Source organism: Podarcis erhardii (assembly GCF_964252035.2).
Source record: "Podarcis erhardii genome assembly, chromosome: 9".
Classification (NCBI taxonomy): Eukaryota; Metazoa; Chordata; class Lepidosauria; order Squamata; family Lacertidae; genus Podarcis; species Podarcis erhardii.
The window spans coordinates 67,347,761-67,361,766 of NC_138512.1; the positions used below are offsets into that span (position 1 = coordinate 67,347,761).

The 14,006-nt window shown below is 45.2% G+C and overlaps 1 protein-coding gene and 1 long non-coding RNA gene across 2 annotated transcripts in view; one reads left to right on the forward strand and one right to left on the reverse strand.

Moving 5' to 3' along the window:
- The window catches only part of LOC309350483, a 300,644-nt gene that overhangs the window by 35,435 nt on the left and 251,203 nt on the right, over positions 1-14,006 (reverse strand). The gene's annotated exons all lie outside the window — the stretch shown is intronic.
- LOC309350394 (placenta-specific gene 8 protein-like) overlaps positions 11,754-14,006 on the forward strand; it is a 28,732-nt gene continuing 26,479 nt past the window's right edge. Inside the window, exon 1 of the mRNA XM_081877445.1 lies at positions 11,754-11,946. The gene's annotated coding sequence lies outside the window, so the exon portion shown is untranslated. The remainder of the gene's footprint in view (positions 11,947-14,006) is intronic.

Here is a 14,006-nt window from a genome sequence, read left to right on the forward strand (position 1 = left end):
ATAAGGACAAGAAGAGGCTACTGGATCAGGCCATTGGCCTATCTAGTCCAGCATCGTGTTCTCACAAAGGCCAAGTAGATGCGACAGCAAGATCTGAGTACAAGAACACGCTCTCCTCTTGCCGTTTCCAGCAGCTGGTATATAGAAGCATTACTGCCTCCACAGCATAGACATCATGGCTAGCACAGTGGTACTTCAGGTTAAGAACTTAATTTGTTCTGGAGGTCCGTTCTTACCCTGAAACTGTTCTTAACCCGAAGCACTACTTTAGCTAATGGGGCCTCCCACTGCCATTGCGCCGCCGGAGCACGATTTCTGTTGTTATCCTGAAGCAAAGTTCTTAACCCGAGGTACTATTTCTGGGTTAGCAGAGTCTGTAACCTGAAGCATCTGTTACCCGAGGTATCACTGTAGCCATCAGTAGCCCTCTTCTCCATGAATATCTCCATGAATTAAATATCTATATATATATAATTTTTATTAAATTTTCTGTTTTACAATTTAAAATACTCATTTAAACATCCTTAAAATATCAATGACATCCCTTCTTCTCTTTGCATGGTTCATTTTGCATATCTTTGTTGTTGTTGTTTAGTCGTTTAGTCGTGTCTGACTCTTCGTGACCCCATGGACCAGAGCACGCCAGGCACTCCTGTCTTCCACTGCCTCCCGCAGTTTGGTCAGACTCATGTTTGTAGCTTCGAGAACACTGTCCAACCATCTCGTCCTCTGTTGTCCCCTTCTCCTTGTGCCCTCCATCTTTCCCAACATCAGGGGCTTTTCCAGGGAGTTTTCTCTTCTCGTGAGGTGGCCAAAGTACTGGAGCCTCAGCTTCAGGATCTGTCCTTCCAGTGAGCACTCAGGGCTGATTTCCTTCAGAATGGAGAGGTTTGATCTTCTTGCAGTCCATGGGACTCTCAAGAGTCTCCTCCAGGACCATAAATCAAAAGCATCCATTCTTCGGCGATGAGCCTTCTTTATGGTCCAGCTCTCACTTCCATACATCACTACTGGGAAAACCATGGCTTTAACTATACAGACCTTTGTTGGCAATATCTTAGATCCCTGCATATTTTACATGAACTATACCATTCACTATTCCATTATTTCATCCATCAAAACATATTTACACTGTTGAATTCATCTTAATGCTGCCAACATTTTCAAGCATGCACAATTTCCTTCCACATATTCAATAGACATTTCCCGATCTTCTCTAAACCTATGTTCTTCTTGCTCTCTTATTCTGTATGTTAGGTCTGCAAGCTGCACATATCCCACTAGCTTAAGTTGCCATTTTTCCTTAGTTGGGACCTCGCTCATTTTCCATTTTGGGGCTAACAAAACACGGGCTGCAATAGTAACATACATGAATGACCTTTCTTGACACCTGGGAATTTCAGTCTTATTACAGTGGTGCCCCGCAAGACGAATGCCTCGCAAGATGAAAAACTCGCTAGACGAAAGAGTTTTCCATTTTTCGAGGTGCTTCGCAAGACGAATTTCCCTATGGGCTTGCTTCGCAAGACGAAAACGTCTTGCGGGTTTGCTTCCTTTTTTGTAAAACCGTTAATACCCGGGGAATCCGCGCTTCGCAAGATGAAAAAAATCGCAAGACGAAGCAACTCGCGGAACGAATTATTTTCGTCTTGCGAGGCACCACTGTATTCCCAACAGAAAGGACTCTGGGGTTTTTTGGGGGCGGAAGTACTTGTAAACATTTTGAGAGAGGAAGGAAAACTTCATCCTCTTTCTCTATGCATAATCTTATAAATTTCTATCGTGACTCTGTTCACGTGCCTTTTCTCCAAACGAAAAAGTCCCAGACTCTGCAACCTTCCTTCATTGCTGCACCCCGTGATCGCTTTAGTTGCTCTTTCTCAACCCTACAATATCTTGAGGGGTTCAAGCATTATTATGCTTTACCCACCCTAGGTGAATGATGATGAAGTCATACTCTTGTAATTTCTTCAACTGCTGCTCTTTGCCTCTCAGGGTTTTTCAAAACCAGACTAACCACCACAGAGAGGGAGGGATGGACTGCTCTTGCCACAACTTCCTCCCCGATGGAAAACAGTGGATGGGGCTTCACAACTGCTAGGGTTTCTCTCCCCATCGGGCAATGGTTCCTGTCCTTAGCACTCAAGCTTTTGTTGTAATAAGTTGTAATAAGCAACTGGCAACTTCTGGCTTGTCCCTGCCCCCCAGTTATAGTTTCCCTCCAGACAGCAATCATGCAACACCATTGGGAAAGCGTTGCAGAACAACTTACAAAGCAGAATGAGGTGTGGACAGTCCACTCTAAATAAAGGTAAAGGTAAAGGGACCCCTGACCATTAGGTCCAGTCATGGCCGACTCTGGGGTTGCGGCGCTCATCTCGCTTTATTGGCCGAGGGAGCAGGTGTACAGCTTCTGGGTCATGTGGCCAGCATGACTAAGCTGCTTCTGGTGAACCAGAGCAGCGCACGGAAACGCCGTTTACCTTCCCGCCAGAGCGGTACCTATTTATCTACTTGCACTTTGACGTGCTTTCGAACTGCTAGGTTGGCAGGAGCAGGGACCGAGCAACAGGAGCTCACCCCATCACGGGGATTCGAACCGCCGACCTTCTGATCAGCAAGTCCTAGGCTCTGTGGTTTAACCCACAGCGCCACCCGCGTCCCCAGTCTAAATAATGCCCTATTATTTTGCATCAATGACATGTGGCCAAAGCAAAGCAAAACAAAATCCATTCTGGAGGGACCCAGAGAAATGGTTCTTTTCCGTTCCACACAGTTCTAGTTATACCTTTACCTGGTGATTGACCAGTCAGCTGTCGGAACCCCCCAAACTACACATAGCTCAATACTATCTTTTTAAGGATGTGTGAAAAATCTGATGGTATTTGTTTGCTTGCTTTTTGCACCCTGGCTTCACTTTCCACCCTATGATGGGTTTCTGAGAAGACACAGCTGTCTGTTCTTTTTTTGTGCAGTTCTTTGAGGTGGGAACCAACTCTGCAATCTCGATACTGCAGGAGGAACAGGCTGTTTTCCTATTATATATTTAAAAACTGAAACGAGAAGTCACAAGTCCGTCCAAGAGAAGAAGCATGCTCTAAATGAAGAATGCAGATGCTGAGTGCATTTGTCTCATGGTCGCTTTTTTTTGCTGATTACTGCTATTACAGTTGAGTAGGTGTCCTGCTTTGGTTGGGCAAGCCCTTCCCTTGACAGACCAATTTCATAGCCTGGAGGTATTCCTTGATTCCAAGCTACCACTGGAGGTCCAGGTGGTCTTGATGGAAAGGAGTGCCTACGCTCAGCTTTCAGCTGCTGCACCAGTTGCAGCTGTCCTTGGACTGGAATAGCTTGGCCTCAGATCACCACATGCTTGGACTACTGCAGCACGCTTTACATGGGGCTACCCTTGAAGACAGCCCAAGAGCTGCAGCTGGCGCCGAATGCAGCTTTAAAGCCAGGCAGTGTGCTGGGGTCACATTTCACCTATCTTTAAAGCACTGTACCATGGGTAGGCAAACTAAGGCCCGGGGGCTGGATCCGACCCAATCGCCTTCTAAATCTGGCCCGCGGACGGTCCGGGAATCAGCATGTTTTTACATGAGTAGAATGTGTGCTTTTATTTAAAATGCATCTCTGGGTTATTTGTGGGGCATAGGAATTTGTTCATTCTCCCCGCACACAAAAAATATAGTCTGTGTTACGTACAGTCATACCTCGAGTTGAATGCGCTTTGGGTTGAGAGCGTTCGAGTTGCGCTCCGCGGCAACCCAGAAGTAACGGAGCGCATTACTTCCGGGTATCGCCGCTCATGCATGTTCAGACGCTCAAAATGACGTCATGCTCCGGAATGGATCCCGTTCGCATCCCGAGGTACCACTGTACTAACCTTGGGACCTAGAACAATAAGCAAGTAGGATCCTAGAATGCAACAACTGATTGGCTTGCAGGAGAAGACCAATCAGGATCCAGGAGGGAAGCAGAATCAGCCAATCAGACCGGGCTCATTGTGTAAATAATGTATATAAAAGCCTGGTTTTCGGGGGCCAATTCAATCACTGTTTTACAAGCTGCAATAAAGAGCATGAAATCACTACAGGACTCCGAGTATATTTCAGTCCGGCCCCCCATAAGGTCTGAGGGACAGTGGACCGGCCTCCTGCTGAAAAAGTTTGCTGGCCCCTGCACTGTACAGTGATAGAAGGGTCTGTCAAGGGTCTCTGCAGTGATAGAAGGATCTGTCAATTCTCAGTTTCTTATTTCCCCCGTCTTAAGTTCAGTTTTCAGCATTTCTGTTTTGGTTTGCAAGTTTTGTTGCACAAAGCTGAGTCCTCCTGATAACTAGTCAGCATTTTAGTGCAAATTTCCCGTAACGTACACAGCTGAATGTGCAGCTTCCTCTGACATTTGTGCAAGCAGTTTCCCCTGATATGATACAATTGTCTATGTTATCTACCCTCTAAGCCTTCTTCCCCTGGGTGTTACCCAAATGGTTCCTTCGATCATTCCTCTGCGTCCAACCAGTCAGTGATAGTCAGGGACCATATGCATACAAATGATGAAGAGGCAGAATAGTTAAACTGCCCAAACTGGTCTCACTATACCTTTAAAGCACGTTTGAAGCACATTCCCCCCCTCCCCAACCTACCTGAAAATTTCTGGGCACTGCCATTTCCTAAGGGCTGCTGGGAATTGTAACTCTCTGAGGGGCAAACAACAGGGCCTGGAATTCTTTGGAGTGGGAAATGTGCTTTGAATGTGCTTTAAGGGTACAGTGGTGCCTCGCAAGACGAAAAGAATCCGTTCCGCGAGTCTCTTCATCTAGCGGTTTTTTCATCTTGCGAAGCAAGCCCATTAGCGGCTTAGCGGATTAGCGCTATTAGCGGCTTAGCGGCTTTTAGCGGCTTAGCGGATAAGCGGCTAAGCGGCTTAGCGGCTTAGAAAAAGGGGGGAAAGGGGGGAAAGTCGGAAAAACTCGCAAGACATTTTTGTCTTGCGAAGCAAGCCCATAGGGAAATTCGTCTTGCGAAGCACCTCCAAAACAGAAAACCCTTTCGTCTAGCGGGTTTTTCATCTTGCGAGGCATTCGTCTTGAAGGGCACCACTGTATTGTGTGTACACAGCCCCAAGCTCCATTTAAAAGCCAGAACCTCTTCCACTTCACCTTCATCTTGAATGCAGGTGGAAATATTCTACATCCTGTTCCGTTGACAGTCACTAAGGGTGACTGGTTATACGTGCAACAGGAATGCTGTATTTGCCTCACAGTGTGTGCCTTTTCGCAATTTAACTGCTGCATCGACCTTGATTTCCTCTATCCTGTATGTTTTCTCAACTTAACCGTCACCTTCACCTGTCATAATTAAAAGCCGTGCAATATTTCCTGGAATGACGACCCGGGGGTACAGTGGTACCTCGGGTTACATACGCTTCAGGTTACAGACTCTGCTAACCCAGAAATAGTGCTTCAGGTTAAGAACTTTGCTTCAGGATAAGAACAGAAATCGGGCTCCGGCGGTGCAGCGGCAGCAGGAGGCCCCATTAGCTAAAGTGGTGCTTCAGGTTAAGAACAGTTTCAGGTTAAGAATGGACCTCAGGAACGAATTACGTACTTTACCCGAGGTACCACTATACTGTATACTTTGCAGGGAGGGATGGCATAATATTTATTGAGGCAGAGGTACCCCTGTGTACATGAGGGGGTTACTTGAGATGTCCTTTCTATTGAGCAAGCATGATGATTTGTGCTCAAAATGGTATCCGAGTCATAATACATTAGGGCTGCCATACGTCCTGAGCGGGGAGGCAATTTCCCATTAGCCCCATTAGCTAAAGTGGTGCTTCAGGTTAAGAACAGTTTCAGGTTAAGTACGGACCTCCGGAACGAATTAAGTACTTAACCCGAGGTACCACTGTACTAGGTGAAGCAAACCCATCCTCTCACTTTAGCTACACAGGACGGAGAGCTATTGAGGATGAGGCTTTGCCTTCATGACTTTCTACTGCCATTTCCTTTAGACGATTTCTTCCCCTCCATGCTGTGGCTTAGACACATATATACATGATCCCATACCTTCCAAGCGTCCCTATTTTCCAGGGACAGTCCTGCATTTACAGAAGCCATCCCAGTTTCTGATTTCATTCCCGAATGTCCCGCTTTTCCTTAGGACGTCCCTATTTTCATCAGTCATGGAGTTAAGCGACCACCCGAGCCAGGGAGATAAGTAACCGTACAATCTTTAGAAGACATCTGAAGGAGGCAGCCCCCTGTATAGGGAAGTTTTTTATACATTTTATAATGTGTAATGTTTTTTATATATGTTGGAAGCCAATCAGATGGGTGGAATATAATCATAATACAGTGGTACCTCGGGTTACAAACGCTTCAGGTTACAGATTCCGCTAACCTAGAAATATTACCTTGGTTTAAGAACTTTGCTTCAGGATGAGAACAGAAATTGTGCTCCGGCGGCGCGGCAGCAGCGGGAGGACCCATTAGCTAAAGTGGTACCTCAGGTTAAGAACAGTTTCAGGTTAAGAACGGACCTCCAGAACGAATTAAGTTCTGAACCCGAGGTACCACTGTAATAGAATAGGGGATCCCTATTTTCGTCAGAGAAATGTTGGAGGGTATGTGATCCTTGTATGTGTTTGGGTGTTTGCCTGACTTGTGTTTGGGCTGATCTAAAGTCTTTCCTCACGCACAAGTATACATTTTAACACCAATGCCAGGGGTGAAAGCAGAGGTGCCGGCTTGGGCCCAAGATTAGGTAAAAAATGTAAAGGACCCTTGGACGGTTAAGTCCAGTCAAAGGTGACTATGAGGTTGCAGCACTCATCTCGCTTTCAGGCTGAGGGAGTTGGTGTTTGTCCGCAGACATCGTTCTGGGTCATGTGGCCAGCATAACTAAACTGCTTCTGGCGCAACGGGACACCATGACGGAAACCAGAGCGCAAAGAAACAGCATTTCCCTTCCCTCCGCAGTGGTACCTATTTATCTACTTGCACTGGTGTGCCTTCAAACTGCTAGGTCGGCAGAAGCTGGGACAGAGCAACGGGAGCTCACCCCATTCTGGGGATTCAATCCGTCGACCTTCTGATTGGCAAGCCCAAGAGGCTCGGTGGTTTAGACAACAGTGCCACCCGCATTCCAGGGCCCAAGATTGGGAGGGCCCAGCATCACACAGGCAAGGTCACACATGTGTCATGCATCTGGGATGTCACGTATGTGTTACACACATATCATTGGGAGGGGGCTGAGTGCTTAGCCCAGTGTTGCGCAGCGTCAGTGGACGCAGCTCCTTCTCTCTCATGCTCAGGAGGTGGCTGCCATTGGTGCTGTGCTCCAACTGGCTGGGCGCTCAGCCTCCTCTGCCCCCTCAATATTGAGGGGGCAAGAGACACCCCAGCCCTAAGGAGTTGGTGCAGGATAAGAGGACATGGAGATGGAGGAGCCAGCTTTGTGCCGAACCCTAAAAGGCCCCCTCCCTCTTCTTCAAAGAGTAGCACAAGGAACTTCCTGGAGCAATCGCTGGAGTCCGTTTCCCTTACACAACCTTCTCACTGTACCAAGAAACTTTGTACTCTGCCCCTTGCTTCCCTGTAAATGAGGGCTTTTAAAATGCAGGGAAGGATTTCCAGGTCCAGTGCAAATGTCTTGGCTGCAGCCTTGTGGAATTCTCCCAGGCAATTGTTAAAGAGTGAATGAGCAGGTGTGTGCATGTGTTTTGTGTTGTACCCTGTGCCTTCCTGCCATTTCCTGCATGTTTTCTTTCTCCCCGGCTGGACTCCAGCACAGGAAAGGGGAGAAAAATTGCCCAAGAAGTGATGTTGTGCAGTGAGGAGGAGAGTGTAGATGGGTAAAAAGGGTCCCACCTGCAATTTCTCCTTCCCAACACGTTCATGCAGATTGACAAGTGTGGAGTTCAGAAGTCTCTATTTGAAGCAGCTGTCTCTTTTGGACTTAAGAGTCTCATTGAAAATTCCTGGGAGGTACTTCCAGACTACAACAGGCGGGATTCAAGCTGGAACTTTTGTTGTTTAGTCGTTTAGTCATGTCTGACTCTTCGTGACCCCATGGACCAGAGCACGCCAGGCACTCCTATCTTCCACTGCCTCCCGCAGTTTGGTCAGACTCATGTTTGTAGCTTCGAGAACACTTTCCAACCATCTCGTCCTCCATCGTCCCCTTCTCCTTGTGCCCTCTATCTTTCCCAACATCAGGGTCTTTTCCAGGGAGTCTTCTCTTCTCATGAGGTGGCCAAAGTCTTGGAGCCTCAGCTTCAGGATCTGTCCTTCCAGTGAGCACTCAGGGCTGATTTCCTTCACAATGGATAGGTTTGATCTTCTTGCCATCCATGGGACTCTAAAGAGTCTCCTCCAGCACCATAATTCAAAAGCATCAATTCTTCGGCGATCAGCCTTCTTTATGGTCCAGCTCTCACTTCCATACATCACTCCTGGGAAAACCATGGCTTTAACTATACGGACCTTTGTTGGCAAGGTGATGTCTCTGCTTTTTAAGATGCTGTCTAGGTTTGCCATCGCCTTTCTCCCAAGGAGCAGGCATCTTTTAATTTCGTGACTGCTGTCACTATCTGCAGTGATCATGGAGCCCAAGAAAGTAAAATCTCTCACTGCCTCCATTTCTTCCCCTTCTATTTGCCAGGAGGTGATGGGACCAGTGGCCATGATCTTCATTTTTTTGATGTTGAGCTTCAGGCCATATTTTGCGCTCTCCTCTTTCACCCTCAATAAAAGGTTCTTTAATTCCTCCTCACTTTCTGCCATCAAGGTTGTGTCATCTACATATCTGAGGTTGTTGATATTTCTTCCGGCGATCTTAATTCCGGCTTGGGATTCATCCAGCCCAGCCTTTCGCATGATGAATTCTGCATATAAGTTAAATAAGCATATAAGTTAAATAAGTTCTGCATATAAGTTAAATAAGCTGGAACTTTAGGATTGCACAATTAAAATGGATTAAAGTGACCCAGGTGCAAACTCCCTCCCACCACCTTTTGTGGTTTGGAAAAAGCATGGAAAAGCAACCTCTCAGGAAGCCATTCATAATTGGTTGTTTGTTTTGTCCTGTGGGACTGCTGGGGTGGGAGGGTGGAGTCGATCAGGAAGATGAACATGGTTGAGATGAGTTAACCTCCCATTGTCTTTCCACCCTGTAGTTGCTTTGAGAAAGAATACAATTACTTATTCAGAAGTGATTCCCTCAATGCTCGATGGGGTTACTGAGTGTGTTTAGGGTGTTGGTTGAATTTGGGGGTATGTGTGAAATTGCAATTTAATGGTGAATCTACCTAATAGGCTCTTTCTGAAACAATGCAAGAACTGAATCACACCCGCTTTTTGAAATCCACAGCCCTCCCAATTTTGCAATGCAGTTCTCCAGCCAAGCAGTGTATTTAAAATGCACAAACTGGGATAAAGTGTGCATAAAATGCTTATGTTAGTTAAAAAGAACATACAGAAATGCATTATATCAGGGACAATTGCTTTGTCTCGCCAGAGTGGTGCATGCTCTAGTTATCTCCCGCTTGGACTACTGCAATGCGCTCTATGTGGGGCTACCTTTGAAGGTGACCCAGAAACTACAACTAATCCAGAATGCGGGAACTAGACTGGTGACTGGGGGCGGCCACCAAGACCACATAACACCGGTCTTCAAAGACCTGCATTGGCTCCCAGTATGTTTCCGAGCACAATTCAAAGTGTTGGTGTTGACCTTTAAAGCCCTAAATGGCCTCGGCCCAGTATACCTGAAGGAGCGTCTCCACCCCCATCGTTCTGCCCGGACGCTGAGGTCCAGCGCCGAGGGCCTTCTGGCGGTTCCCTCATTGCGAGAAGCCAAGTTACAGGGAACCAGGCAGAAGGCCTTCTCGGTGGTGGCGCCCGCCCTGTGGAACGCCCTCCTATCAGATGTCAAAGAGATAAACAACTACCTGACATTCAGACGTCATCTTAAGGCAGCCCTGTTCAGGGAAGTTTTTAATGTATGACATATTAGTGTATTTTGGTCTTTGTGGAAGCCGCCCAGACTGGCTGGGGAAACCCAGCCAGATGAGCGGGGTACAAATAAATAATAATAATAATAATAATAATAATAATAATAATAATAATAATAATTTGCAGAATGTATCCATTTTAGGAGAAATTTGCTCTGAAATGCAGATGAATTTACATGAGGACTTTAAAATAAATAAATCATAGACTGATGTGGAAATATGGAGAACTGTACAAAAATGAGAAACTCAGAGAACCCATATTTTAGAAAGCGACTTAAAAGACAGTGCCCATTGGCAGAGAACTGTTCCCCACAACAGCTTTTAAGTACTTGCGTTCATTTCTTTCCAACTCATATTCTTATTTCTAACGCAACGTGACTGACTGTCTGGATCACACAGTTCCCATGCAGCTGTGCACTCATACCATAAACACAAAAGTAAAGAGAGGGAGGGAGAGAAAGCAAATAAATCAGGAATAAAGTAATGTTGAGTCTCCAAGCAATTCTGCACGGCTGCCCATCTGTCCTGCCTGGGCTGGTCCAGGAATTCGTGTTTTACTTCCTTATAGAATAAATAAAGGAAATGATGCATTTCATATCCTGGATATGATATATCGCCTGTAGCTCTCATATCAAAAAAGTCAGCTGTAGTCACTGAGCACATGAAACCAGTACAGTGGTACCTCAGGTTAAGTACTTAATTCGTTCCGGAGGTCCGTACTTAACCTGAAACTGTTCTTAACCTGAAGCACCACTTTAGCTAATGGGGCCTCCTGCTGCCGCTGCGCCGCTGGAGCACGATTTCTGTTCTCATCCTGAAGCCAAGTTCTTAACCTGAAGCACTATTTCTGGGTTAGCGGAGTCTGTAACCTGAAGTGTATGTAACCTGAAGCGTATGTAACCTGAGGTAGCACTGTAAATTGTTTTTTCTATTTATTTGTTAACAGTGTTGATACGCTTCCCTTTAACAAAGCTATCTGCATCACTTAAAATAGCAATTAAAACATATAAGAATGCTATAAGAATGAGAAAAACAATATAATAGGGCTTTGGGGGGGCATGAATTCATCTCTTTGGTGCGTTCTGGCACCTCCGTGGCGTTCTGGCATGGCGCTCAGGACTGCACGACAGCTTTGGCTGGGTGTTCCCCCTAAAAAAAGGTCAAAAGGGCACCTCTTTTTCTAGAAAAAAAGTTCTGAATATAATACAACATAAAAGTTCTGGGGAAATAAAAAGCTTTTTCACTGCCACCAAAGGAATCACAAAGAAGGTGCAGGGGAGAATTTTTCTCTTCACACCACGCCAGGAAAGCTTCTCCTGTTGAATTTCTGCCTATCACAAAGTCGGGAACACTTGTACAAAACAAGGGGAGGAATTAGGCAAACTTCATTTTATTATCATTATTCAGTCTTGTGTGTTCTGTTGGGAAATAAAACATTTCGCGGAGCAATCGTAAACACCTTGCTCAGAGTTTCGGTGTTCCGTGGAATTTACTCCCAAGTTAGTACGCATAGAATTGCAGTCTACTGTGACCAGGGTGGAACCCTAGTTCAAAATAAAATCTCAAAGAACCAGGACTTTCTGAATGAGACCTTCTCCACACAATACACACCTACTTCCTGTTTATACAAAAGACATAAATCTATTAGTGCTTTAAAAAACTTTTGAATAACGTTTCGATTGTATGTACAATCTTGCCATTCCTTTATTACCCAAAGACCTGTTTTATGTTCTTGCAAAACTGCTTACTGACTAAGTCCAGAAGGAGCAGTTATCAGCTTGGATGATTTTTGACCACCACTTCCTTGTAGGGAAACAGCCAGTGACGATCTTGGAAAGCTGAAAAAGTTGCCTGCCACAGCAGAATAACTCTGCAGTTACACTTGATTTCAGCGAAGAACATTCCCTGTCTCCTTCTAAGCACCAGGTAGGTGGCATGGGGCAACATTATCTCTCTTTGAATGCTACAGGGTTATTTTGTCCAATTGTTTAGAAGTTCTTTACGAGTTGACTTGGAAATGTTCTTATCTCCAGGGAAGGCAAGATAAAAGCAATGGAGAAAAATAAAATTACTGGAAGACAAACATAAAATTTTGGAAAGCAAAAGCAGAGCTTCTAATCATTTCTGTTTAGACATATACCTACTGTATACAGGTTAAATTTATTAACAGAAAGTCCCAAATTGGCTGTCCCAAGTGTGCTTCCAGACGGGTATTTATTATGGAATGGGTGTCTGTCATCATCAAAATGCCAGCCTGTGTTTCCCTTGCATAGAACCAGAACTTACCATTTTCAGGGGAAACCCAATGTTGTTCTTGTTTTTTAAAAAATCCAACTTGGTGCCAGCTTCAACTCTGCCATATCTCAACAACTCGTTTATGGTATTAGACTACCTTCTCAAAGCACTCCAATTTGTTTTACAAGATAAGCAAATTTGAATTATACCTTTGCCTGGTTTTCCTAATATATTCAAGTTGCAGCAGTGGGGCGTTTGGTAAATTTGGAAGGGGTTGTGAGAGACCTCAGAATTGTGGAAAGGAGAGCTGAACAAAGTAGGCAATGGTGTGGGTAAGACTGGCTTGCCAATCCCACAGGGCTGAAGTCACACCTATTCTGTCCCTCACATTTTAGTGGGACTTCATTGTGACTGACATCTGACAGAATATGTCTGCAGGGAGTAAACCAAATTTACTAGAATAATAGCTAGAATAGAGATAGACTTGTAACCATTCAAACAGCAAACATACTAAGGTGCCATGTGCAAGACAAAGCCACCATTTTTACTGTATCTCCAGACTTTTACTAGCTATTATTCTAGTAAATTTGGTTTTATACTTATAAGCCAGTTTGTGGTGGTGTGGTTTTGTTGTATTATCATTACTGTCACCACATTTGATACTTTGTGTATACAGTGGTACCTCGGGTTACATATGCTTCAGGTTACATACGCTTCAGGTTACACACTCCGCTAACCCAGAAATAGTGCTTCAGGTTAAGAACTTTGCTTCAGGATAAGAACAGAAATCGGGCTCCGGCAGCGCAGTGGCAGCAGGAGGCCCCATTAGCCAAAGTGGTGCTTCAGGTTAAGAACAGTTTCAGGTTAAGAACGGACCTCAGGAACGAATTACGTACTTTACCCGAGGTACCACTATATACTTTGTAGGGAGGGGTGGCATAATATTTATTGAGGCGGAGGTACCCCTGTGTACATGAGGGGGTTACTTGAGATGTCCTTTCTATTGAGCAAGCATGATGATTTGTGCTCAAAATGGTATCCGAGTCATAATACATTAGGGCTGCCATACGTCCTGAGCGGGGAGGCAATTTCCCAAAAAAACTCAACTACTCTGAGGTCGATTGCCTAAAAAAAGCTCACCAACTTGTAGAAATATGGCAGCCTTATAATACATGATCTCGTTTTCAATGCTGTTTGCTTCAGCAAAGGTTTTGGGCTGCTTAGTTTCCAATATATGCAGGCCCGGTAGTTTCTGCTGAAATTCTGTAACTTTGTTTACAACAAATACTTTGTTGTGAGGGGGTGGGATGTTGTCCTGCTTATATTGTGTTGAATAAAGTGAGTTGGGGTAGCACAGTCAGTAGAGCATGAGACTCTTCATCTCAGAGTTGTGCGTTCGAGCCCCATTTTGGGCAAAAGATTCTTACATTGCAGGGGGTTGGACTAGATGACCACTGTGGTCCCTTCCAACTCTGCAGTTCTATGATTTTATAATTCTCAGTTCAAGAGGGCCCCTCCAGATGGCAATAATGCAACAACACTGAGAAAGCAACAGACTTTTTTTGCAGGCTTTCCCCCCTTCTTCTTAAACTTTTCTCCATGGTTGTTAGAAAGGGAGACGCTGCTGTTTTTAAATGTTGATATTATTCTCCATAGACCACTGTTTTCCAAGACTCGCTAGGCTGCTATGAGGCTGGCTGATTGAAATACAAATCAGTCATCCTTTGACCTTTCAATAATACAGTGTTACC